Source organism: Bos javanicus, chromosome 7 (genome assembly GCF_032452875.1).
Source record: "Bos javanicus breed banteng chromosome 7, ARS-OSU_banteng_1.0, whole genome shotgun sequence".
Lineage (NCBI taxonomy): Eukaryota > Metazoa > Chordata > Mammalia > Artiodactyla > Bovidae > Bos > Bos javanicus.
Window position 1 is genome coordinate 94,918,720 of NC_083874.1, and position 25,160 is coordinate 94,943,879.

The 25,160-nt window shown below is 39.5% G+C and overlaps 1 long non-coding RNA gene across 2 annotated transcripts in view; it reads left to right on the forward strand.

The window, feature by feature from the left end:
- The window catches only part of LOC133251693 (uncharacterized), a 690,054-nt gene that overhangs the window by 70,560 nt on the left and 594,334 nt on the right, over positions 1 to 25,160 (forward strand). For both annotated transcript variants that reach the window (XR_009737739.1, XR_009737740.1), the window contains exons 2-3: positions 24,007 to 24,072; positions 24,523 to 24,587. This is a non-coding gene — a long non-coding RNA (uncharacterized LOC133251693). The remainder of the gene's footprint in view (positions 1 to 24,006; positions 24,073 to 24,522; positions 24,588 to 25,160) is intronic.

The following is a 25,160-nucleotide window of genomic DNA, read 5'->3' on the forward strand; positions in this document are numbered from 1 at the left end:
TTATATCAGGGGCTTCCCTGGGAGCTCAGCGGTAAAGAATCCACCTGCAATGCAGGAGCCACAGGAGACACAGATTGGATCCCTGCGTGGGGAAGATCCCCTGGAGGAGGGCATGGCAACCCACTCAAGTATTCTTGCCTGGAGAATCCCATGGACAGAGGAGCCTGAGGGGCTACAGTCCATAGGGTCGCAAAGAGTGGTTCTTAACTGAAGCAACTTAGCATGCAGCATGCATATATTATACCAGTTTTTCCATCTATCAGAAATATGAGATGAGCATCACTAGAAGACCTCCAGTGTAAACAAATAAGCTTGAGTGTTTGTGGAGGTTCAAGGAACTGCCATTAATTGCTACCTCTCAAGCCCATCCAAACTGAAAGTTATAACTGGAAGATAGTGCCACCATTCCTGCCACTTTTGGAAGCCAGGGTGGCAAAGACCAGTAAAGAGGAGAAAAGAGGGTAGCTACCACCCTTATGGCAGAAAAAGAAGAGGAACTAAAGAGCCTCTTGATGAAGGTGAAAGAGGAGAGTGAAAATGCTGGCTTAAGACCCAAGATTCAAAAAACTAAGATCATGGCATCCAGTCCCATCACTTCATGGCAAATAGATGGGGAAAAAATGGAAATAGTGATGGGCTTTATTTTCTTAGGCCCCAAAATGCTGTGGACGGTGACTGCAGCTATGAAATTAAAAGATTCTTGCTCCATGGAAGAAAAGTTATGACCAAATTAGACAGAGTATTAAAAAGCAGAGATATCACTTTGCTGACAAAGGTCTGTCTAGTAAAAGCTATGGTTTTTCCAGTAGTTGTGTATGGATTTGAGAGTTGGACCATAAAAAAAGCTGAGCACCAAAGAATTGATGCTTTTGAACTGTGGTGTTGGGGAAGACTCTGGAGAGTCCCTTGGAGTGCAAGGAGATCCAACCAGTCCATCCTAAAGGAGATCAGTCCTGAATATTCATTGGAAGGGCTGATGCTGAAGCTCTAACTCCAATACTTTGGCCATCTGATGCGAAGAACCGACTCATTGGAGAAGACCCTGATGCTGGAAAAGATTGAAGGCAGAAAGAGAAGGGAGTGACAGAGGATGAGATGGTTGGATGGCATCACCGACTTGATGAACATGAATTTAAGCAAGCTACGGGAGTTGGTGATGGACAGGGAGGCCTGGCGTGCTGCAGTCCACAGGGTCACAAAGAGTCAGACATGACTGAGTGACTGAACTGAACTAAACTGATGGTGAGCAGATTTTCCCAGCGCACTCTTAATGAACAAGTGGAAATGGAAATCTGTCATTACCCCTTCTGGGTGATAACAGCTTATTTGGGACTATTGCAGTCACCCAGAACCCTAGGTTCTCTATTATCATTGTTAGTGTATTGTGTATATTGAACATTAAACTACATAGTTTCTGACACTTATTTTCTATCGAATACATGTGATTATTGTGAATTGGCAGGGCATATGGTTTCTGAAAAACAGTAAAAGGCAGTACTTTTATACATATAGGGCATTTGTTTTCTCATTTTCACCGCTTTCTCCTGTGTAACGGCCCTTGGCCTTTGTTTGTGGGGGGACAAAGCAAACATGACTGGAAGTTCCACTTTCCTTCAGCCAGTCTAGACTGCTTAGATGTTATCTCTTGGAATTTGAAACACGAATGACAAAATGACTGAAGCAATTGGAATGGAATCAGCAAAATCCTGAAGAAGAAAAGGCAAGTCTGTTTAGACCTCTAGAACTGCCTTTCTTGATCTTTCCTGTGGCTTCTGGGGGTATTACAGCTTTCCAGAAGTTTATTTTCCATTTTAGTCTATTTCTGTTGCTTATAACAAGTTTTGTATTTTATGTTTCACAGTGGTGATAAGCCTAAACAGACATTTTATATGTTATTTGCTTTTAAAATATATTGAACAAGAAGATCTATTTTCTTAGAATAGAAGTTTAATGACTTGGGGTAAAGACAATTTCTTAATTAGGAAGAAATCTACCATTTATTGAGAATACAATATTTGTCAAAACTGTGCTCAACGCTTTATGTATTTAATGGGTATATGTGTATAGTTGCTTGTTGTTAAATATATGTATAAAGCTTTATTTTCCATTATAATGACTCACTGAGTAGGATATTACTGTCCCCAGTTTACATATGAAGGAGCTGAAGCCTGGAGAGGTTAATTTGGCAAAGTCACACAGCTGGAAAGTGATGGAGCTAGATCTGGTTGCCTTAACCACCATGATATATTGCCTCTGATATCAGAAATAGTGTGATTTTTGGGGTTCAATTATAAGCCAATAACTGGTCAGATATTAGATATATTTTCGCTCTCTTTTAAAAACAGGGCTCTGAGAGCAAAGAAGACTAATAAAAAACAAGCAACAGATTTATAACACATTTTAAAAGTTAAAATGCTTGTAAATAGATCAGTCCTCTAGTCTTGTATGTTACTACATTTGCTTCACATTTTGTTTTCAAAAGAGAGATGCTTAATTCAATGACCCTAGATGATTCTAAGATTAGTCAGAACTTTATGTTTAAAATTTTGTTCACATTTTAGTTGAATTAGAATTTCACTTCCTATTTTGTTAGGATCTGATATTTTTTCCTGTTTCTTTATAAACTATTGCAAATCTAGAATGTGCATAATGCAATATAGGGTAGGGAAGCAAGTGAGATTGTTCAACTAAGAATCATTAATAACTTCAGTATCATGGAATCAATGGAGAGAATTCTGTCAGTAAAACTGAGTGTTTTCTGAAGTTCCTAAACATTTTATGATGGAAAATTGGCTGACATGACATTTTTCACTAAAAGAATAATTAACGATTATAGCTGCCTCCGTGTATTTAGGATTCTAGAAGCATGCCACAGAAAACCAGCTTTATGCATAAAAGTCCAATTTTTCAGCTGTTAAATCTAGTATTACTTAAAAGATCCCTGATGATTATTAGTATTTTCTACTTTTACAATTCAGTCAGTTTTTGAAGCTAGTGTAAAATTTTCTAGGAAATGGGTTTGCATATTAAAAGAATGGCTGATTTTCAGTTAACTAATTAATGATCTAATTCAGTATAATTATATGAAATACACCTATACCCCAACACTATTAAAATGAAATACTTACATGCTAAAATATATGTCATACTGTCAATAATTATGGGTTTATATAATAAAAATATCTCGGAGAAGGCAATGGCACCCCACTCCAGTACTCTTGCCTGGAAAATCCCATGGATGGAGGAGCCTGGTGGGCTGCAGTCCATGGGGTCGCTAAGAGTCGGACATGACTGAGCGACTTCACTTTCACTTTTCACTTTCATGTATTGGAGAAGGAAATGGCAACCCACTCCAGTGTTCTTGCCTAGAGAATCCTAGGGACGGGGGAGCCTGGTGGGCTGCCATCTATGGGATCGCACAGAGTCAGATACGACTGAGGTGACTTAGCAGCAGCAGCATAACAAAAATATCTAATTTGTATTATAAATATTTGTCCAAAAATTAAGGCATATTTATGAGACCTTGCCAGTAGTGCAAATACAATTACATATTTAAAACAAGGTGAAAAAAAAAGCATAGGAAAGTCATCTATCTAATGCAGTAGTGCTCCACATATACATAGTCAAATATGGGATAAATCTGTGTTCTGGTTTCTTCCAGGAATCCTCCCAAGTATTAAACATAGTTCTTAGAACTGTAGTTATCCAACCTGAATATGCTTTTCTGTTCATGACTCCTTTTAACTCACAATATACAGCCCAATAAGGAAGAAGCAGGAATGAAATAAGGTTCTGTACCAGTCAGGGTTCTTCAGAGAAACAGAACCAATAGGTCTGTTTTACATGTGGGTGGTGGGCGAAAGGGTCTTCCCTGGTTGCTCAGTGATAAAGAATCTACCTGCAATGCAGGAGACTAGGGTTTGATCCCTGGATCAGGCAGATCCCCTGGAGAAAGAAACAGCAACCCCCTCTAATATTCTTGCTTGGGAAATCCACAGAAAAACCTGTGGGCTATAGTCCTTGAAATGTCAAAGAGTCAGACATGACTTAGTGACTGAGCATGAACACAGTGTGTGTGTGTGTGTGTGTGTGTGTGTGTGTGTGTGTATTTATTTATAGGCCAGTTGGAAACTTAGTCAGAAGTTGATAGTTCAGTCTTCTTTCTTCTGGAAACTTCAATTTTTGCTCTTAGGCTTTCCAAATGATTGACTAGACCCACTCACATTATTGAGGATAATCTCCTTTACTTAAAGTCAACTGATTGTAGATGTTAACCAGATTTACAAAAATACTTTTACAGCAACACCTAGATTAGCATTTGATTAGATAACTTTGAACTAACTATAGCATAGTGAGTTGACAGGTAGATCTTCCATCACCAAGTCTCTGTGTGGCAATCATGATGGTGGAAGGAAGTCTCTGGAAGTTTTCCAGATGTAGCCCCACCTGTTCAAGGGTATCTGGGGAAGAGGGGGAGAACAGGTGTCATCTCTTGCCCATGCTTCCCTCAGGCATCCCTCACACTGCTTCCCTAGTGACTGTGTGGTCATGACGGTAAGCAAAGGGGAGGATGTGCTCTAGATATACTAGGAAATGACGTTTCAGTCACTTATGTGAAACCTAGGTGTACCGGGTCAGTATCTAGATTATTTTATGATGGCTTTCGAAAAATAGCTCTTGTCGGGTCAGGATGAAGGGCATTCTTTTTTTGGTGAAAATGATGTCCTTGGAGGAGCCTGGTGGGCTGCAGTCCATGGGGTCGCAGAATCGGACACAACTGAGTGACTTCACTTTCACTTTTCCCTTTCATGCATTGGAGAAGGTTTTATTTATTTATTTTTATTTTATTTTTAAACTTTACAATATTGTATTGGTTTTGCCAAATATCGAAATGAATCCACCACAGGTATACATGTGTTCCCCATCCTGAACCCTCCTCCCTCCTCCCTCCCCATACCATCCTTCTGGGTCGTCCCAGCGCACCAGCCCTAAGCATCCAGTATAGTGCATCGAACCTGGACTGGTGACACGTTTCATATATGCATTGGAGAAGGAAATGGCAACCCACTCCAGTGTTCTTGCCTGGAGAATCCCAGGGAGCCTGGTGGGCTGCCGTCTATGGGGTCGCACAGAGTCGGATATGACTGAAGTGACTTAGCAGCAGCAGTCGATAAGTGATGTCTGACTCTTTGCGACCCCATAAACTGCAGCACTCCCGTCTCCTTTGTCCTCCACTGTCTCCTGGAGTTTGCTTAAATTCATGTCCATTGAGTCGGTGATGTTATCTAACCATCTCATCCTCTGTCTCCCCCTTCTCCTTTTGCTTTCAATCTTGGTTAGTATCAGGGTCTTTTCCAGTGAGTCGGCTCTGCATCAGGTGGCCAAAATATTGGAGCTTCAGCTTCAACATCAGTCCTTCCAATGAATAGTCAGGGTTTATTTTCTTTAGGATTGACTGGTTTGATCTCCTTTCAGTCCAAGGGACTCTCAAAAGTCTTCTCCAGCACCACAATTTGAAAGCATTAATTTTTTGGCATTCAGCTTTTTTTTATGGTCCAACTCTCACATACGTACATGACTACTGGAAAAATCATAGCTTTAACTATACAGACCTTTGTCAACAAAGTGATGTCTCTCCTTTTTAATATGCTGTCTAGGTTTGTCATAGCTTTCCTTCCTAGGAGCAAGCGTCTTTTAATTTTGTGGCTGCAGTCAGATACCTTCCATGGTGATTTTGGAGCCCAAGAAAATAGTCTATCACTGCTTCCACTTTTCCCTTCTATTTGCCATGAAATGATGGGACTGGATGCTATGATCTAAATTTTTATAATGTTGAATTTCAAGCCAGCTTTTTCACTCTCCTCTTTCACCCTCTTCAAGAGACTCTTTAGTTCCTCTTCACTTTCTGCCATTAGAGTGATATCATCTGCATATCGAGACTAGTGGGGCAATTTGAAGTTTCCACATCTCTCTTGCTTTCAGAACCTCTGAATGTGTTTTTTTCTTTGGGCTGATTTACGCTAAAAACCTGTGAACTGGGACACAGAAAATAGGAACAGTAATGGAAATACTGGGTCCTGAATAAGCATAAAATTATTCTCTATTTAAAAGTCTTGAAGGTATAATCCAAAATATGGGTCATGGAAATTTTTAAGGACATAGCAATGTTATGAGACAATCTTACAACCCTATTATGTATAAAAGGCCAGTTAAATAATGAAAGGTAGGAAGAAAAAATAAGACTTAAGCAACATAATAAGGAGAAGAAATTTTTGTTCCACCTTTATCTTCAGAAACATGGATATTTAATAAAATCCCTTGGAAGTTACTTTCCTGGCTCCTCCAAATAAAACTGACCAATGAGAAAATGCAATGTATAACCCGTTAATGAAATAGTTACAAAATAAACACAGACTTTCCTTTATTTCAGGGTAATTTCAGCCAAGAAATGAAACAGCTAACAAAAACCACAGAATTATTATCACCCACGGAGGCAAAGTATATACTAAAACCATAATCCCTAAAGTTAACACTAACTTAAAACACTGCAGAATGATTGTCCAGTATTTGCCCCAAGTGACTTTTTAGCAGTCTATACCTCTAGAATACAATCAAAGTTTATTTTATTATTTTAAAGGAAAGGATTTCAATTTGCTACTCATATCAGAACCAGCACTTAACAAGTTCAGTCATTTCTTTGTTTATCCATGGTTAAAAAGTAACTGAAAAAACAATCCAAAGTGTGGTGGGGCGGGGGAGTGCAGAAAGGAAGAAAAGCATACTTACATGATGCTTTTGAAAAGGCAAAAAGTTAAGACATTCCTGAACTTGAAAATGATGAAAACATTTTAGTAATCTTTCATTGCCCAGTTGAAGCCAGGTGGGAAACAATATGGCAGTCCTATTTGGAATTCCTGGGAATTGGACAAGGCTTCAGTAGGATGTCTTCCTTGGCTCATCTCAACCACAGAGAAGAGTGCTTTGTTTGGTCTAAAGAGAACTTAGAAGCTCAGGAGAAACATCTGCTGTTTTACAGCAGATGAAACTACTGAGGTGTGTCTCTTACAGCTAGAGGCAAGGTAATAGTCAGTTACTGCTGCTGCTGCTGCTAAGTCTCTTCAGTGTCCAACTCTGTGCGACTCCATAGACGGCAGCCCACCAGGCTCCCCTGTCCCTGGGATTCTCCAGGCAAGAACACTGGAGTGGGTTGCCATTTCCTTCTCCAAGTCAGTTACTAGTACCTCTGTTTCCATTGTACTACCTGATGAAAACAGATGAACTACACTCTCTACTTCTAACATATTACTTGATTTAAAAAATGTTAATGCTTTTTCTCATGAAGTAAAGACCTCAAAGCAATTTTGATCTTGTTTTTGTATGAGTTAAAAAAAAAAAAAAGTGTAGATTTTTTTCCCCTTCTGTTTCTAAAGCCACACAGGGTGTGCAATGCATGTTTTCTCAGAACTCGATGGTACACTATTTTTGCCAGAATAAGTTCATTGATTACAAATGGAGGTCAGGCCTTCTGGCATGAGATATTTTTGCTAATTTATTTCTTAACACATTAACACGTTTCTTTGCTCCTGAGTCTTATTTAGTAAAGCTTCTGATTGGGCCGATGAACCAGAGCTTGCTCATTTGAGTTTGAGCAGAGTCTGATGCTTTCCCGTATTTCCGTCAACTAAGTTTAATAAAATCCTTCTTTACCCTTCAGCCCCTTTGGGTAGAAAGTTCAGTTGTTTGAGACAAACTGGTCTGTCCCCCCAGGCCACATGGACACTCAGTAACTCATGAGAATGAGGTACCCCATTGACTGGATCCATCTTGACATTTCCATTATGCCATTGCTTAAAATAGATGAAGACTTAAAGTGAGAAAAAAAAATCTATCTACTAAAAAACTTTCACTGCTGATTCAACTCAACAACGGTTATTTTGTGGATTGTGATGTCAGTGTCCAATTATTATAGTCTACAGTGTCCAATTATTATAGTCTAATTTTGCTGTCTTTCTTTTTTTTATTGCAAGGAAAATTGTGTAAAGAGACAGGGACCAAACATCCTATAGACGTGTATCAGAAAGCAGAAGAGGTAGGAATCTATATTAAAGTTTGGTCTGTAGTCACTAAATATTGGGAGCAGTGAGAAAATGGAGAGAGACACTTTACCATCATTCTTGGTTCGTCTAGTTTTTCAAGTTCTCAGCAGAACCAGGATGAAAGTCATTCTATAATAAACAAATGATTTCATGGTAATGAAGTTAAATTTTGCAAAAAAAAAAAAAAAGAGTCAAGAAACTTTCTGGAAATATTTGTTTGTGTTTCCCTGGCTGCTTGGTGTCCAGGTAAAAATGGAATGCTGAGGATAAATCCTAAGCTATCTAAAGAAATGTGATCATATTAGAAAATGTATTTTCTAGTTCCCGTGTCAGTCAGTGTTCGAAATACTTGATTTAGGGAAAATATACCTATTGCTAAAATTAGTCATGCTCTGTGTCCATCAGAGAAGGCGATGGTACCCCACTCCAGTACTCTTGCCTGGAAAATCCCATGGACGGAGGAGCCTGGTAGGCTGCAGTCCATGGGGTCTTGAAGTCAGACACGACTGAGCGACTTCACTGTCACTCTTCACTTTGATGCATTGGAGAAGGAAATGGCAACCCACTCCAGTGTTCTTGCCTGGAGAATCCCAGGGACAGTGGAGCCTGGTGGGCTGCTGTCTATGGGGTCACACAGAGTCGGACACGACTGAGGCGACTTAGCAGCAGCAGCAGTGCCCAAACTTAAGATTTGCTAAACCAGTGAAGTTTAGCAAAGTTTCCTAAGTTTGTTGTAATGCAGTCTGCCCACCACAAAGCCAGTCTTCTTAGTGCAGTATTTTTTCACAGCTTTGGGGAGAGTTCACTGGAGCACAGGTGCTTAGGTGTAAACACATGATGTGAAATTATGTCGGGAGGCCAACTGGAGTTTACACTTTTTTCCAACATAAAAAAAAGGGGGGGGTGGTATTTGAAGTAGTTAGTGTGGGAAAACTTTCCTGACATGATATTATTAAGCTGAGATCTAAAAGGCAAATAGATTTTTTTTTTTAGCTGCATGATCGACCAACATCTAAAGGCAAGAAAGAAAACAGAATGTAAGATACAACTGAGTGGCTCCCAGTTAATTAAATCTTGAGTGTCTTCTATGTGTGCAACATGGGCTAAGCTCTGGGGATGTGATAGTGTGCTAAAACACACTCAGACACAGTCCTTGTGTCAGTTCTTCTCTATGGAGGAGACAAATGCTTGCCAAATTATGAGATGAATATAAAATCCTCGCTCTGTTAAGTAGAACTAGATGCTAAGGGGGCATATCCAAAGGGGATTGGAACTAATTGGGGCTGCCAAGGAAGGCTTTTCCATGGAAGTTACAACTGGGCTGAGATCTAAGTAAGTCTGAGAAGAGGAGAGCACAGTGTTTCAGACACGGGAACAGCACGTACAAAAGTGTGATGGCCTGTTCTCACTAGAGGGACTTGTGATCTTCTCACAAAGAATGTTGTAGAACTTGTGACAGTCTGAAGAACTTGTTCAGCTCAAATTCTCAATACATCATGGAGTAGCCAAAAGACTAAATCAATAAGTCAAGGCCTTAGCTGAGCTGAGGGGTGGGAGCCCTGATTCTGAGGTGCACTAAGTCAGTGGACTGGGAGAAGGCAATGGCACCCCACTCCAGTACTGTTGCCCGGAAAATCCCATGGATGGAGGAGCCTGGTAGGCTGCAGTCCATGGGGTCGCTAAGAGTCGGACACAACTGAGCAACTTCACTTTCACTTTCCACTTTCATGCATTGGAGAAGGAAATGGCAACCCACTCCAGTGTTCTTGCCTGGAGAATCCCATGGACGGAGAAGCCTGGTAGGCTGCAGTCCATGGGGTCGCACAGAGTCAGACACGACTGAAGCGACTTAGCAGCAGCAGCGGCAAGGCAGTGGACTAAGAAAGGGGGAGAGGAAAGATGGAAGCATGAGCTCAGTTTCCTACTTAGATCTGGGAAAATGAGGCTCTGGGCTCGGTGCGGCAAAGGACCCTCAAATCACAAATATATACAATACTTAGTAAGTTTTTAAGTGCCAGCAGGCCCTTCTGGCACTAAACATTCATGCTTGCGACCACCACTTATTAGCAATTGCATCCACATGCTCTGAAGTATCATTGCTTATGCTACCCTCAATATAAGAAAAGGAGAAAGCTTCAGCCGTCCAGAGAGAGTTTGAACAGCAGAACACTTAAAAAAGAGAAAAGATAAATTAATTAACTTGTCAAATCCTTTTCATAGCTTGAATACAATGGGTACTTGCATTATGAAGTTTCATTTCCCACTAGTGCTGAGCATCCGTTTTCTTACTTCTCTCCATATAAAAGCAATTCATGGTTCTGGACTTACTCCATATTTGTTTAGTATTTGCAGTTATTGCACATGATGGCTGAGGAATGTTTCACAGTATTAAACAATTCATATTACTCTTAAATTTGTATGCACCTGTGTCTAAACATAATATAAAGAATGATACTAGTTGTTAACATCGGCAACTAGATGGACGTTGAATGTGAGAGATGCAAATAGTTTTATTTTTGTAAAAATGTTTAATAAGATTAATTAAAATTTCAAATATTAAAATAAAAATTCCAGGATTATTTAATTTCATTTCATAATTTGATATTCATTACAGTTTGTATTGTATATACAAGTTTAATACTTGTATATATTTTAAAAGAGAAATAACTGTTAACACATGAAAAGTTTTTACTTTTCTGCATTTGAAATTTACTTAAAAAAATTTTTTGTTTTTTAAAAATATTTATTTATTTTTGGCTGTACTGGATCTTTGTTGCTGTGCGTGGGCCTTCTCTATTTGTGGCATTCAGGGATTACTCTCTGGGTGTGGTGTGAGGGCTTCTCATTGCGGTGGCCTCTCTTGCTGCAGAACACAGGCTCTTGAGGGCTTGGATTTCAGTAGATCTGGCATGTGGGCTTGGTAGTTGTGGCTCTCAGGATCCAGAACATGGGCTCGTTAGTTGTGGTACATGGGCTCAGCTGCCCCACAGCGTGTGGGGTCTTCCTGGGCCAGGGATAGAACCAGTGTCCTTGTATTGCAAGGCAGGTTCTTAACCTGGACCACCAGGGAAGTCCTACATTTTTGATTAATATAATCAAAATTTTATACCGTTTAAATGTTAACATTTACTTTTAAATCTTGTAAATCATTGAGAATGAGGGCAGGGAAAGAATAATTAGGATAGAAATAAAGCTGGGGAGAAAAAAGAAATAGAAAAATTTCAAAGAAGAGCCCTGGGAAGTGAAAGGGTTAGTCGCTCAGTCATGTCCAACTCTTTGTGACCCTCTGGACTATAACCCACTAGGCTCCTCTGTTCATGGAATTCTCCAGGCAAGAATACTGGAGTGGGTTGTCATTCCCTTCTCCAGGGGATCTTCCTGACCCAGGAGTTGAACCCCGGTTTTCTGCACTGCAGGCAGATTCTTTACTGTCTGAGCCAACAGGGAAGTCCAAGAAGATTCTACTTAATTTAAAATAAAAATATTGGAACAATGGAAGTGAGCAGACTTCTGTTGAGTATGACCCTAACAGAATTTGCAAATAAGAGATTACAAGTTCTTATTTAATGAGGATTTAACCACTATTCAAAACAATGCAAATTAACATGAACATTATTCTCATCAAATCTACAACTTAAGTGGGTCAGATAAAAAAAACCTTGAAATTTTATATACTCTATTAAATGAAGATTTAATGACTAATTAAAACAATGAGAATGAAAAAGAATCAACTTTATATCACTTTCATAACTCAGAAACAACAAACATAACTCTGGCCTATCCTTTAGAAGATGGAGAAACAAATCATCTTAAAATCAGCAAATACATGAAGAAATCCAATTTGACTGGATGTTCTTGGAAATGGTGACACCATGTCCTTTTGACAGTTTGAATGTTGCTAGTAAAACGCATTTAGTTTCAAATTAATGATTATGATTTTCCATTGCATGAACATGGCAGAATTTTTGTGTTTCATTTTATTCTGAATTTCTTTCAAATAGAATGTGATTTTATATTCTCTCTTTAGAAACTGTTTTGTTATCACTGTTAACATATTTCACAGTCAATCTTTATGATAGATTTCAGCCAATGAATGTATTTGTAATAAGAAGCACTTAAATTCTCAATTAAAATGCCATGAAATGTCCTTTGCACACAAAAAATACAGATGTAATTACTAGAATTGAAAAAAGAGACAAGCAAATATCAGACTAATAATATTTCACAAATAAATGTCAACTAGTATATGGTCATAATCTTTTTTACAGAATAATTGTGTGTCTAACATTCAACCAAGTTTAGTGATGCCTTTCATGGCAGAACAGCAAAATATTGATAGAATGTAATGGTAAGTGTTTAGGATTTGTATAAGTGGTTTTGAAATTTGAGGAAAGAATGACCAAAGACTTAGGATGAGTAAAAAATAATGAAACAAATGGTAATTCTCTAGTAAGGAGAAATAAAAATGAAATTATTAATTTATGAGATATTAAAATGAGATAAAAAATCATCTCCCAAATTTTAAAAAGGGAAGAGTATTCAGTTCAACTTTGTTGTACCAGTATCCAAAGTCTAAGTGCCATGTGCTCAGTTACTAACTCATATCCAGCTCTTTGTGACTCCATGGACTGTAGCCCCCCAGGCTCCTCTGTCGTTGGGATTATCCTGGCAAGAATACTGCAGTGGGTTGCCATTTCCTACTTCAGGGGATCTTTCCAACCCAGGGACTGAACCCATGTCTCCTGTGTTGCCTGCCTTGCAGGCGTCTTCTTTACCTGCTGAGCCACCGGGAAGTCCCAGAATCCAAAATATTGCTACATATATAACATTTATTTATTTATACACTGGTGACCAGGAGAATAAAGGAAGGAAGTTTAAATTAAGGAATCTCTCATTGGTTTCTAAACTGTTGTAAAAAGTACAACTTTTTGACTGAAGGAAGAGTCAAAAAAAACAATTTCAATTTTAGACTCTAATTTAAGAGATTGTTGAGAGCAAATCTGTGTTACTGATAATAACATGGTTGATAAGAACAAAGGTGATTTTGGTGAAAAGTCCAGAAGGACTCCATGCCATTTACACTGCTGCTGCTAAGTCGCTTCAGTCGTGTCCGACTCTGTGCGACCCCATAGATGGCGGCCCACCAGGCTCCCCTGTCCCTGGGATTCTCCAGGCAAGAACACTGGAGTGGGTTGCCGTTTCCTTCTCCAATACATGAAAGTGAAAAGTGAAAGTGAAGTCACTCAGTCATGTCTGACTCTTGGCGACCCCATGGACTGCAGCCCACCAGGCTCCTCCGTCCATGGGATTTTCCAGGCAAGAGTACTGGAGTCGGGTGCCATCGCCTTCTCCAGCCATTTACACTGCATGGTTTGAATTTTCTACGAAGAGACATAGTCCCGATACCTCTGATATTGTTGACATTCTTTGGAACAGTTTAAACATTATATATAGTATTTTCAGGGTCCGTCCAAAGGTGGAACATCTTGAGAAAAGCATAGAATTTGACCTAATAAATACTCACAGATAAACAATGGGAGTGCTGATCAAATGCTGCTAAAGTGGTTAGATTTAAACAAGGTTCAAAACATCTTAGGACAGTCAAGTAAAATAACAGAAAGTTTCTCAAATAGTAAATTGTGGTTTTTGGCGGAAAATGAAATTAATTTTGAGTATGTCTAGTCACATATTTATTTTCTATTAATAATATTAGCAAAAGCTTAGGGAAAAAATCTAAATTTGGCTACTTTTAAAAGGATTGAAAAACTCTTAGAATTTAAAGAAGTGGTTTTTATAAATAGAAAGAAACTACATGTGCAATAAGTAGCAAAAATGACAATCCAAAAAAGTTAGAAAATTTAAATGAAGAAATAAAAATGCTCATATGACCCCAAAGGAGAAAATTCACATACAGAAAAACAAACACCCAAACTCACTTCTATAAAGGCTGTTTTCTGACCATTAGAAACCAAAGAAAGATTTGAACAAATGAAGAGCACTACAATTTTAAATTTTTTATGATATTCTGAAGTTGAAAAATGTGAAAGCAGAAGAATTGAAAATTATTGTATGAATCTGAATATTGTCTTAAGAGATCCCGAAGAATCACATTGTGATAGCAACCTATGTGATGAAATTAAAATACTTTATAATATTTTTTGAGATGATAATTTATCACATGCAAACCCTTTACAGTGTTTGAGTCTGAAATGTGACATGAATGTTCACTTCTGAACTGAATGTTGCTTTGGAAATTTTATTGACAGTTCCATTTGCTACTATCTCAGCAGAGCTAAGGTTTTCCAAAGGAAATTAATTAAAAACTCTGCAATAATTTCAATCTAAGAAAGGTCATCTATTTGGCATTTGCTGTCAGAATTCAAATTATGTGAAAAGTTTTTTTTTTTTTTTTCTGCTGTGCCACATAGCTAGCCGAATCTTAGTTCCCAGACCAGGGATTGACCCTGGTCCCTCAGCAATGAAAGTGTGAGGTCCTAACCACTGGACCGTCAGGGAATTCCCTGAAAATCTTGATTTAACAACATAATTAATAACTTTGCTGAGCCAAGGCAAGAAAAATGTATTTTATAGAATAAATGTATACTTTATAAATTATAGATGTCCTTATTACTCATCCAAATATCACTCAGACAGGTGCAATTATTCCCTTTAGTAGTCTTTGTTATTTTGCTGATTTTCAGTCACATAAAACCCAAAGCTTCTGCACATATTTGGAAAAATTTTTGTTGGTAAGAGAATGTCAAGGTAGGATGCTAAGACATTTTAGCTAACAGTTTTGTTAGCCTGATTTGTAGCTTTTAAATATGGCTCTCCATTTGTGTTCCTGCTCCAGTCCTGCAGATGTTAGAGGGGGACCTGGGTAAACTGCTTCTCTCATGGGCCTGAGGTTGACTCGATAGAGGGCAATGGACCTGCCTGTTAAGGGTAACCTGGAGGCCCGTGCTGGGTCAGCCTCATTTAGGTTAATGATTGGTGGGATGGCATTGTGGACAGATTGGATTTAGGTCATAGGATGTACAGCAAGCAGCAGTATTTGCAGTCCCCTGACAGATTTAGAGCAGGATGGAAAGATCTTAGGAATACCAGAGTCCTGGGGATGAGGGTACGGAGGAAGAGGTTACTTTTAAGTAGTTTGCTTCACCACCTCTCCTCCCTTTCATCTCCCACCCCCATTCTGGGACTTGCCGTATGAAAGACAAGTGCCCACGAGCTAGATACCATTACCCAGGTTTAGTTCTCAATGTTTATAGAAACCACTTTTGTACTTATCCAGCCCATCTGAGTTCCCTCATTTAGAAATTGTGAGTTGGACTATTAACCTATTATACCATATTGCTTTGATGGGTAGTAGGTACAAATAATGAAAAATATACTTGGCAAAAATAAAGCCCAAATGAACGTGCTGTGGTAATATTGGTATTCCTATGATATCATGTCGTTATGACCTGTTAGCTATATTTCCCTTAGGTATTCATTCCTTTCTTGGAAATATTTTTATATGGATGATTAAGAAATTATCACAGATTTAAATGAACTTTCTTTAGACCTAATTATAGGTTTATTTTCCTAGAACATGACAAAAAAAAAAAAAAAAGGAAAAGAAAAACAAAAAACATCTCCACCTTGGATGGAGGAAAATTCAGTTCCACTTATTTTTCTCTCTCTGGGTCTTCTGGTGGTAATTAACAGAATTACTTTGTTTTCTAGCTGATAAACCAATGAGCAAACATGTGCTTCAGCTTTAGCCTGAAGACATAGTTTGTCATTGGAGGCCATATGTCAGTTTGGCACAGCACTGAGCTGGGTTTACAAAACCACTTCTCCTGCCCACTTGGTAGGTTATTTTATTTTTCAGTCATACTGGTTCAAATATCAAATGTCGATATTTGCCCTCACTATTTAGTTGAAATGACCTTGCTCCGCTGCTTTTGTTCTGTTTTCCATACCAGTCCTTGATGAAGCAAAACAAAAAGTTAACAGTGTTTGGAAAGTGTAACAAAGGTCTTTTAAAAATACTTCATTTATTTATTTATTTTCAGGAAAAAAAAATCTTACTTTTTTTTTCTTATTTCAAGTGACTGTGGAATATATCAATGTAATAGAGGCAAATGCCTACTGTGTTTTGTTCTTCAATCCATGTATTAGAAACCTGTACTACTTACATGTTGTTGTATAACAAATTACTACTACAATTAGAGGCATAAAACAATACGTTTGTTATTATCTTACAGTTTCTGTGAGTCAGGAATCTGGGAGCAGATTTGCTGGGGGGCTCTGACTCGGGGTGGCTTATGAAGCTACAATTAAGAGATCAGCTGGGACTGCAGTCATCTGAAGACCTGACTGGTGCGGAAGGAGCTGCTTCCAAGGTGGTGCATTCCCAAGCCTGTTGGCACGCCCTACCTATGTGGGCCTCTCCATGAGACTGCTCAAGTCTCCTCACCTCATGGGAGCTAGAGTCTCCCTAACCTATCTTGGAAGTTACTTATCAGTGTGTCTTCTGTATTTTATTGTTTATACAAACCAATCCTGATATAATTTTGGAGGAGGAATATCAGAGCAGGAATGCCAAGAGGCAAGGTCACTGGGGTCAGCTTGGAGACTAGTGACTACAAAGAGAATTGTGTTCTGGCGTCAGCAACTAGAGTTGAAGACAAAATACATCCAGGAGAGGTTGTGTCATTTGAGTTTTTCTTGAACATTCCTAATCTTTGAGCTATGTATTGGTTACCATTTGAGGCAATGCTAAAAAAATTTTGGACATAGGAGCCAGAAATGTCAGTTCAAATTCTAGTCTTTGACTCAATCTTTGGAAGAGGTTTGATCTAAAACCGACTGTCTTAGCTTTTCTTTAAAATGGAGGAAGTAATACACATTTGTCTATTCTAAGTAGATTGTAAGCAAGATAAAGCCTTAAAATATAGCACCACATATACAAGAGCTAAACAAATGCCACTTTCTTTTCTCCTTCCTCCCAAGGTACTTTCTTTTCTGCTTCCCCCCAAAGCAAAATTTCCCAACCATTGTACTATGAAATGCCACTTTTCATCTTGCCATGCTTCTAAAACCCCTGGATCTGTTGCTTCTGGCTGACAGTAGCCTCCTCCAGTGTGCCAAACAAGTATTAACTCTTAATATATTTATCATCATGAAAAACTTTGGGATGTTCTTCTCTAAAAGATGCCTTTAAAATAGCCATTAGAAAAAACACCTAATAAGATATTCAGAATCTAATTATAAGGACTAGTCCCTTAGAGAATTGTTTCAACATAGGCATGAAAATGTATTTAGCATCTTAAAACATTTTTCCCTAAAAGCATAGATTCAAATCTAGATAAGAATATCCAAGGGATGGGGGTGGGAATCCGAAGTTTTCACAAAACTCCTAACATTCTTGAGTCTAGGAAATTGCTTCTGTTTAGTTGCTAAGTCATGTCTGACTCATTTGTGACCCCTTGGAGTGTAGGCCATCAGGCTTCTCTGTCCATTGGATTTTCCAGACAAGAATACTGGAATGGGTTGCCATCTAGGAAACACTACATCTGGTAAATTCACCTCTGGAAAGTATAATGTGGAGAGTGGGCATAGAGGGGTTGGGCACTTAAAGAGAAGTGTTGAAATTTTCTTATTTAGGAATTCTAGCATGGTCACTGATTTAGTGTTTCCATGTCTGTGTGTGTGTGTGTGTGGGCAGCTAACAATCTGTGGCTGCTGTATTTGCAATTTGTTAATTGCAACTCATGTGTAGGATGATGACTCCTGATGTTTAAGACATCTTATTATGTAATGACCTCTCCACCCCTGCTTAGCTACTCTGATGTGATAAGTTGGGCAAAATAAGTCTCCTCTCCCACTCTGCCTTTGATAGTATTATCTCACTGCAGCTCAAATGGGATTCTCAGGTGGCAGTAGTGGTAAAGAACCTGCCTGCTAATGCAGGAGAAGAACAGATATGGGTTCAGTCCCTGGGACTGGAAGATCCCCTGGAGGATGGTTTGGCAACCGACTCTAGAATCCTTGTCTGTAGAATCCCATGGACAGAGGAGCCTGGGAGGCCACGGTCCATAGGGTCACAAAGAGTTAGACACAACTGAAGCGACTTAGCAAGTACACTTAACTCACACCTACCATGGCTGGGAATGAAATGTAGTGAATGAAATTGCCTAGTTTAGCATGACAGATAAAAAGATCTCTAAGTCTAAATTCAGTGAAAAAAGCAAGATAAAAAGCAGCATGTATAAAAGTCTGTTGTTGTTCAGTTGCCAAGTCATGTCTGACTCTTTGTGACCTCAGGGACTGCAGTATGCTAGGCCTCCCTGTCCCTCACCATTTCCTGGAGGTTTCCCAAGTTCATGTCCATTGAATCAGTGATGTTATCCAACTATCTCATCCTCTGTCGCCCTCTTCTCCTCCTGCCTTCAATCTTTCCCAGCATCAGGATCTTTTCCAAGTAGTCCACTCTTTGTATCAGGTGGCCAAAGTATTGGAGCTTCAGCTTCAGCATCAGTCCTTCCAATGAATATTCAGGACTGATTTTCTTTAGGATTGATTGGTTTGATCTCCTTGCTGTCCAAGGGACTCTCAAGAGTCTTCTCTAACACCACAGTTCAAAAGCATCAATTCTTTGGTGCCCAGCTTTCTTTATGGTCTAACTCTCACATCCATACATGACTACTAGAAAGATCGTAGCCTTGGCTAGATGGACCTTTGTTGGCAAAATGATGTCCTTGCTTTTTAATACACTGTCTAGGAACCTTCTTTCTCTAGACTCTAGTGGCCCTTCTTGGTGACTATTTAAAAAGAAGTATCCTTTTATTGTTTTGGCAACTTTAATTACTGTGTGTTTTTGTTGCTGTTGTTTTGTCACTCAGTTGTGTCTGACTCTTTTGTGACCCCATGGACTGCAGCCCGCCAGGCTCCTCTGTCCATGGAATTCTCCAGGCAAGAATACTGGAGCAGGTTGCCATTTTCTTCTCCAGGGCATCTTCCCATCCTAGAAATTGAATCCGTGTCTCCTACATTGGCAGGAGGATTCTTTACCACTGAGCCACCAGGGAAGCTTGCAGGTTAGCAGCGTGTATTTATAGACACAGTTAATATTTAGGACCCAAAATATTCTGACCTTAACTATTTGAAATAAACTCTTCTTAGCCTTGTTTATTCTATTAATTTGTTAGACAAATACTTTGTTCATTATCTCAAGATAGACTTAAACCCAAGCCAAGTCAAATTATTTCAGATTTAGATAAAATGAGTACATAGTAGTGAAACTTAAGTATATTTTTAAATAAAATGAGAGCAAACTGTTTTCAATGAGAGATAGGAAATAAGAGTAAAGAGAGGAGGGGAACCGGGAGTAAAATAGAAATCCAAATTATCTTCTCTTGAAGGAAAAAAAAAATAGATGTCACAGCTTTCTTGAATCTGGTAATATAATCTGGACACTTATCTCTTCTGAAAGTGATTTTGGCTTCTTTCCTCACTGTGTCCTCGTCTCCCTCAGCCCCACCCCCTGTAACTCCCAGAAATGTACAGTTCAAGTAGAAAGGCAACAGTTTCCACCCCCTGTAAGAATGGAGACCTGCGTTCCCCACATCTCCGTGAAAGTGCCAATAGAAGTTTAGATTGTCTCAAATGTAGAAATATATTTCCCACCATGACACTAGGAAACACTTCTGGTTTCTGAATTCTTAAACATTCTGCCACCTGAAAATTCTACTCCAAAGTCTACTTTGCTGTGACTCATTGTTAGGCAGGCAACAGAGTTATTCAAGACAAATACTGCTGGTTTTGAACTGAGACTATTATTTTGAGAAAGCTCACTGTCGCTATGGAGCAATGTTTCTGATCAAAATGTTACCTCAAGAGCCCCAGAAGTTAAATAACTGTATTGGAGAAGAAAAAGATTCATTAACAGTTTTGTCACATATGTCTAGATAAATGATTTCTTCTGAGTGATAAAACAAGAAAATCATTACCATATGCTATTTACTAAAACTTGTTCTAATTTGAGAGTTAATACTGCAGCTGATAGATTTTTGCATCTGTTTCAGTTATCTTTTACTGCATCACACCCCCTGTCCCCAAATTTAGTGCCTTAAAATAGCAGTTCATTGTTATCATAGATGGTTCTGTAGATTGCCTGGACTCTGCTGAACTTGGAATTCTTGCTTGGAGCCTCTCATATAGTTGCATTCGGATGGTGGCAGAGCTAGAGTAATCTGAAGTCTTGAGTGGGTTAGATATCTAAGATGGCTTCTTGATTCACATATTTGGCTCCTTAGCTAGAATGGCTAGATGGCTAGAAGAGTTAGAAGGTGGTATCTCTCTTTCTGTTAACACATGACCTCTTCATATGGCTAGTTTGGGATTCCTCACAGTACTACAGTCTCATTGCAGTTAGAATTTTAACAGGGTGGCTGTTTCTCCCAGAGTAAAGGTTTAAGATACTCTTGCAGAAGCTACAAAGCTTTTGATAACAAAGCTTTGGAAGACATATGGCATCATTTGTTTTATTCAATCAGTAGAAAGCTAAGGGCTTCCCCAGTGGTGCAATGGTAAAGAATCTGACTGCCAGTGCAGGAGATGTGGGTTAGATCGTTGGGTTGGAATGGTTCCCTGGTGGAGGAAATGGCAACCCACTCCAGTATTCTTGCCTAAATTTCCATGGACAGAGGAGCCTGGCGGGCTATAGTCCATGGGGTTGCAAAGAGTCAAATACAACTGAGTGACTGAGCATGCAAGTCACACACAGGTGCCAACCAATAGAACTCCCAACAGCCAAAGCAAAAATGATTTGAGCAATAAAACAAATACATAATATTGGATTATCACCGAAGTATAAGACAGGGATCCAGTGGATCCATACTAATAGAAATAAATGATTAAATTAATAAATAAATGTGAGAGAAGAGACAAACCTCCCTTGAAGAAGAACTCCAGATAATGTATGTGTGTAGATATTTCACTGCAAGAAGGGAAAGCATGAATCCCTAATTTGTTCATTTTGACTTCCTTCCAAATAGCACAGAATAGAACAGGGTAAATAAAGAGTATCTCAGCTGTATGATCAAGGTCAGTATCAACAGTGATAAGTCATGTTAACAATATTTATCCTTGATATGTTGTGATAAAAATGGCACTTCTGTGCTGGTCCTTCCAAAACCCATGAAAATAGTAGTCAGTTATGTAGTCAGTCAATAATAGTAGTCAGTCATGTCCGACTCTGTGCGACCCCATGGACTGTAGCCCACCAGGCTCCTCTGCCCATGGGATTCTCCAGGCAATAATACAGGAGTGGGTTGCCATTCCTTTCTCCAGGAGATCTTCTTGATCCAGGGATCGAACCTGCATCTCTTAGGTTTGCTGCATTGGCAGGCGGGTTCTTTACCTCTAGCTTCACCAAAAACCCATAACCCCGGTCTAATTATGAGAAACACATCAAATAAGTTTCAGTAGAAGGAAATCCCACAAAATACTTGATATATATTCCCCAAAACTGTTAAGGTCATCAAAAGCAAATTTTGAAAAACTGTTACAACCAAGATGAACTGAAGGAGACAATGACATGTAAATGTAATGTGGTATTCTGGATTAGACCCTGGAGCAGAAAAAGATGTTAGGTGGAAACTAAGGAACTATGACCTGCCTCTTGAGAAACCTGTATGCAGGTCAGGAAGCAATAGTTAGAACTGGACATGGAACAACAGACTGGTTCCAAATAGGAAAAGGAGTACATCAAGGCTGTATATTGTCACCCTACTTATTTAACTTATATGCAGAGTACATCATGAGAAATGCTGGGCTGGATGAAGCACAAGCTGGAATCAAGATGGCTGGGAGAAATATCAACAACCTCAGATATGCAGAAGACACCACCCTTATGGCAGAAAGTGAAGAAGAACTAAAGAACCTCTTGATGAAAGTGAAAGAGGAGAGTGAAAAAGTTGGCTTAAAGCTCAACATTCAGAAAACTAAGATCATGGCATCCAGTCCCATCACTTCATGGGAAATAGATGGGGAAACAGTGGAAACAGTGGCTGACTTTATTTATCTGGGCTCCAAAATCACTGCAGATGGTGATTGCAGCCATGAAATTAAAAGATGCTTACTCCTTGGAAGGAAAGTTATGACCAACCTAGACAGCATATTAAAAAGCAGAAACATTACTTTGTCAACAAAGGTCTGTCTAGTCAAGGCTATGGTTTTTCCAGTACTCATGTATGGATTTGAGAGTTGGACTATAAAGAAAGCTGAGTGCCAAAGAATTGATGCTTTTGAACTGTGGTGTTGGAGAAGACTCTTGAGAGTCCCTTGGACTGCAAGGAGATCTAACCAGTCCATCCTAAAGGAAATCAGTCCTGGGTGTTCATTGGAAGGCCTGATGTTGAAGCTGAAACTCTGGTATTTTGGCCATCTTATGTGAAGAGCTGACTCATTTGAAAAGACCCTGATGTTGGGAAAGATTGAAGGCAGGAGGAGAAGGGGATGACAGAGGATGAGATGGTTGGATGACATCACTGACTCAATGGACATGAGTTTGGGTAAACTCTGGGAGTTGGTGATGGACAGGGAGGCCTGGCATGCTGCAGTCCATGGGGTCACAAAGAGTCGGACATGACTGAGCGACTGAACTGAACTGAACTGAAGGAACTCTGGATAAACTACTATGGACTTTAGTTAATAAAAATGCGTTAATAAGTTTTTATTTATTATAACAAATATACCACGCAAATATAAGATGTTATTATTAGTAGGAGAAATTCAGGGAGGGGGCATGTGAGAATTGTGTGTTCTATGGCCTTATTTTTCTGACAGATCTAAAACCTTTCTTAAAAATTTTTGTTTTTGTTATTCAGTCACTAAGTCGTGTCCAATTCTTTGTAACTGCATGGACTGCAGCACACCAGGCCCCTCTGTCCTCCACTATCTCCCAGAGTTTGTTCAAATTCGTGTCCTTAGAGTCGGTGATGCTATCCAACTATCTCACTCTCTTTTGCCCCTTTCTCCTTCTTCCCTTAATCTTTCCCAGCATCAGGATCTTTTCCAATGAGTCGGCTCTTCGCATCAGGTGGCCAAAGTATTGGAGCTTCAGCTTCAGTATCAGCCCTTCTAGTAAATATTAGGGTTGATTTCCTTTAGGATTGACTGGTTTGATCTCCATGCAATCCAAGGGACTCTCAAGAGTCTTATCCAGCGCCACAATTTGAAAACATCAGTTCTTTGGCTCTCGGTCTTCTTTATGGTCTAAGTTTCATATCTGTACGTGACTACTGGAAAAATCATAGCTTTGACTATACAGACCTGTGTCAGCAAAGTGATGTCAGTGCTTTTTAATATGCTATCTAGGTTTGTCATAGCTTTTCTTCCAAGGAGCAAATGTCTTAATTTCATGACGGCAGTCACCACCAGCAATGATTTTGGAGCCCAAGAAAATAAAATATGTTGCTTCTTCTACTTTTCCCCTTTTTATTTGCCTTGAAGTGATGGGACTGGATGCTGTGAACTTAGTTTTTTGAATGTTGAGTTTTAAGCCGGCTTTTCTACTCTCCTCTCTCACCCTCATCAAGAAGCTCTCCAATCCCTCTTCATGTTCTGCCGTTAGAGTGGTATCACCTGCCTGTCTAAGGTTGTTGATATTTCTCATGGCAGTCGACTTCTGCTTGTGATTCATCCAGCCCAGCATTTCACATGACACGCTCTGCATATAAATTAAATAAGCAGGGTGACAATATACAAAGGTCTGTTTTTTAAAAAGCTAGCTGGAGGCCCCCAAATTGAAGGGAGAGAACTACAAAAGGTGTGCAAAACCAGAGGCGTGGTTCATTGGCACTGACATTTGCTTCACTGATTTTCTTCTGACGACCCACCTCTCTACATCTAATTTCAGATCATGTGGCTGAAGCCTCACTCTGGTGCTAAAGGTTGAGCCAGCGACTGTGGCCTAAGGCAACCAGTGAGTTTTATCTTCCTCACCAGAATCTCCTTGCTATGCTGTGCTGTGCTTAATTGCTGTTGTATCTGACTCTTTGCGACCCCATGGACTGTAGCCCACCAGGCTTCTCTGTCCATGGGATTCTCCAGACAACAGTACTGGAGTGGGTTTCTAGTTCCTCCTCCAAGGAATATTCCCAACTTAGGGATTGAGCCTGGGTCTCCCACATTGCAGGCAGATTCTTTACTGACTGAGTCATGGGGAAGCCCAGTGTTCTATGAATCCACTTTAATATAAAATAGCTTTTAAAGAACAAGCTGATGCTAATGTTTTAATTGTAATAGGACCATTTTGCTTGCAAGTAAGAAAATCTAATTAAAATAGTTTTCTCATCCGACAGGTCTGGAGGTAGGGTGGCTCCTGGCTTAGTGCTATAATGATTGACTCAGTTTTTTTTCAACTTTCATCCAGCTCCCTCCATGGTTAGGAGATGGCTGCAGCAGTTCTGGCTAACACAGTCTCACACAACTGTCCAGGTAAGAAAAGAGGGCCTCTTCCTTGTGTGTCTTGGAAACGTTTAGTAAGAAACCTTGTCAGAAGAAGGACCTTTCCACTGTTCCAGCCTGCACAGACTTCTTTTCAAGTCTCATTGGCTAGAACAGGGTCACAAGGGAAATAAAAGTACCAGATTAGTTTGGGTGACCTAAGAGTCACCTCTGGGGACTGGGGTTGGAGCACTTGTCCATGTAAATGAGCACAGTTAGTTGTCAGGATGGAAGAAGAGTGGAATGGGTGCTGAGCAAGCAAACAAAAACCTTCTACACTGACAAGTACAATTTCAAATAATCAGAAAAAATGATTCATTTATGAAGATATAATATTAAAATGTTATGCAGTAGTTAGAGGGAATAAGTCAGAGAAGGCAATGGCACCCCACTCCAGTACTCTTGCCTGGAAAATCCCATGGACGAAGGAGCCTGGTAGGCTGCAGTCTCTGGGGTCGCAAAGAGTTGGACATGACTGAGCAACTTCACTTTCACTTTTCCTTTCATGCACTGGAGAAGGAAATGGCAACCCACTCCAGTGTTCTTGCCTGGAGAATCCCAGGG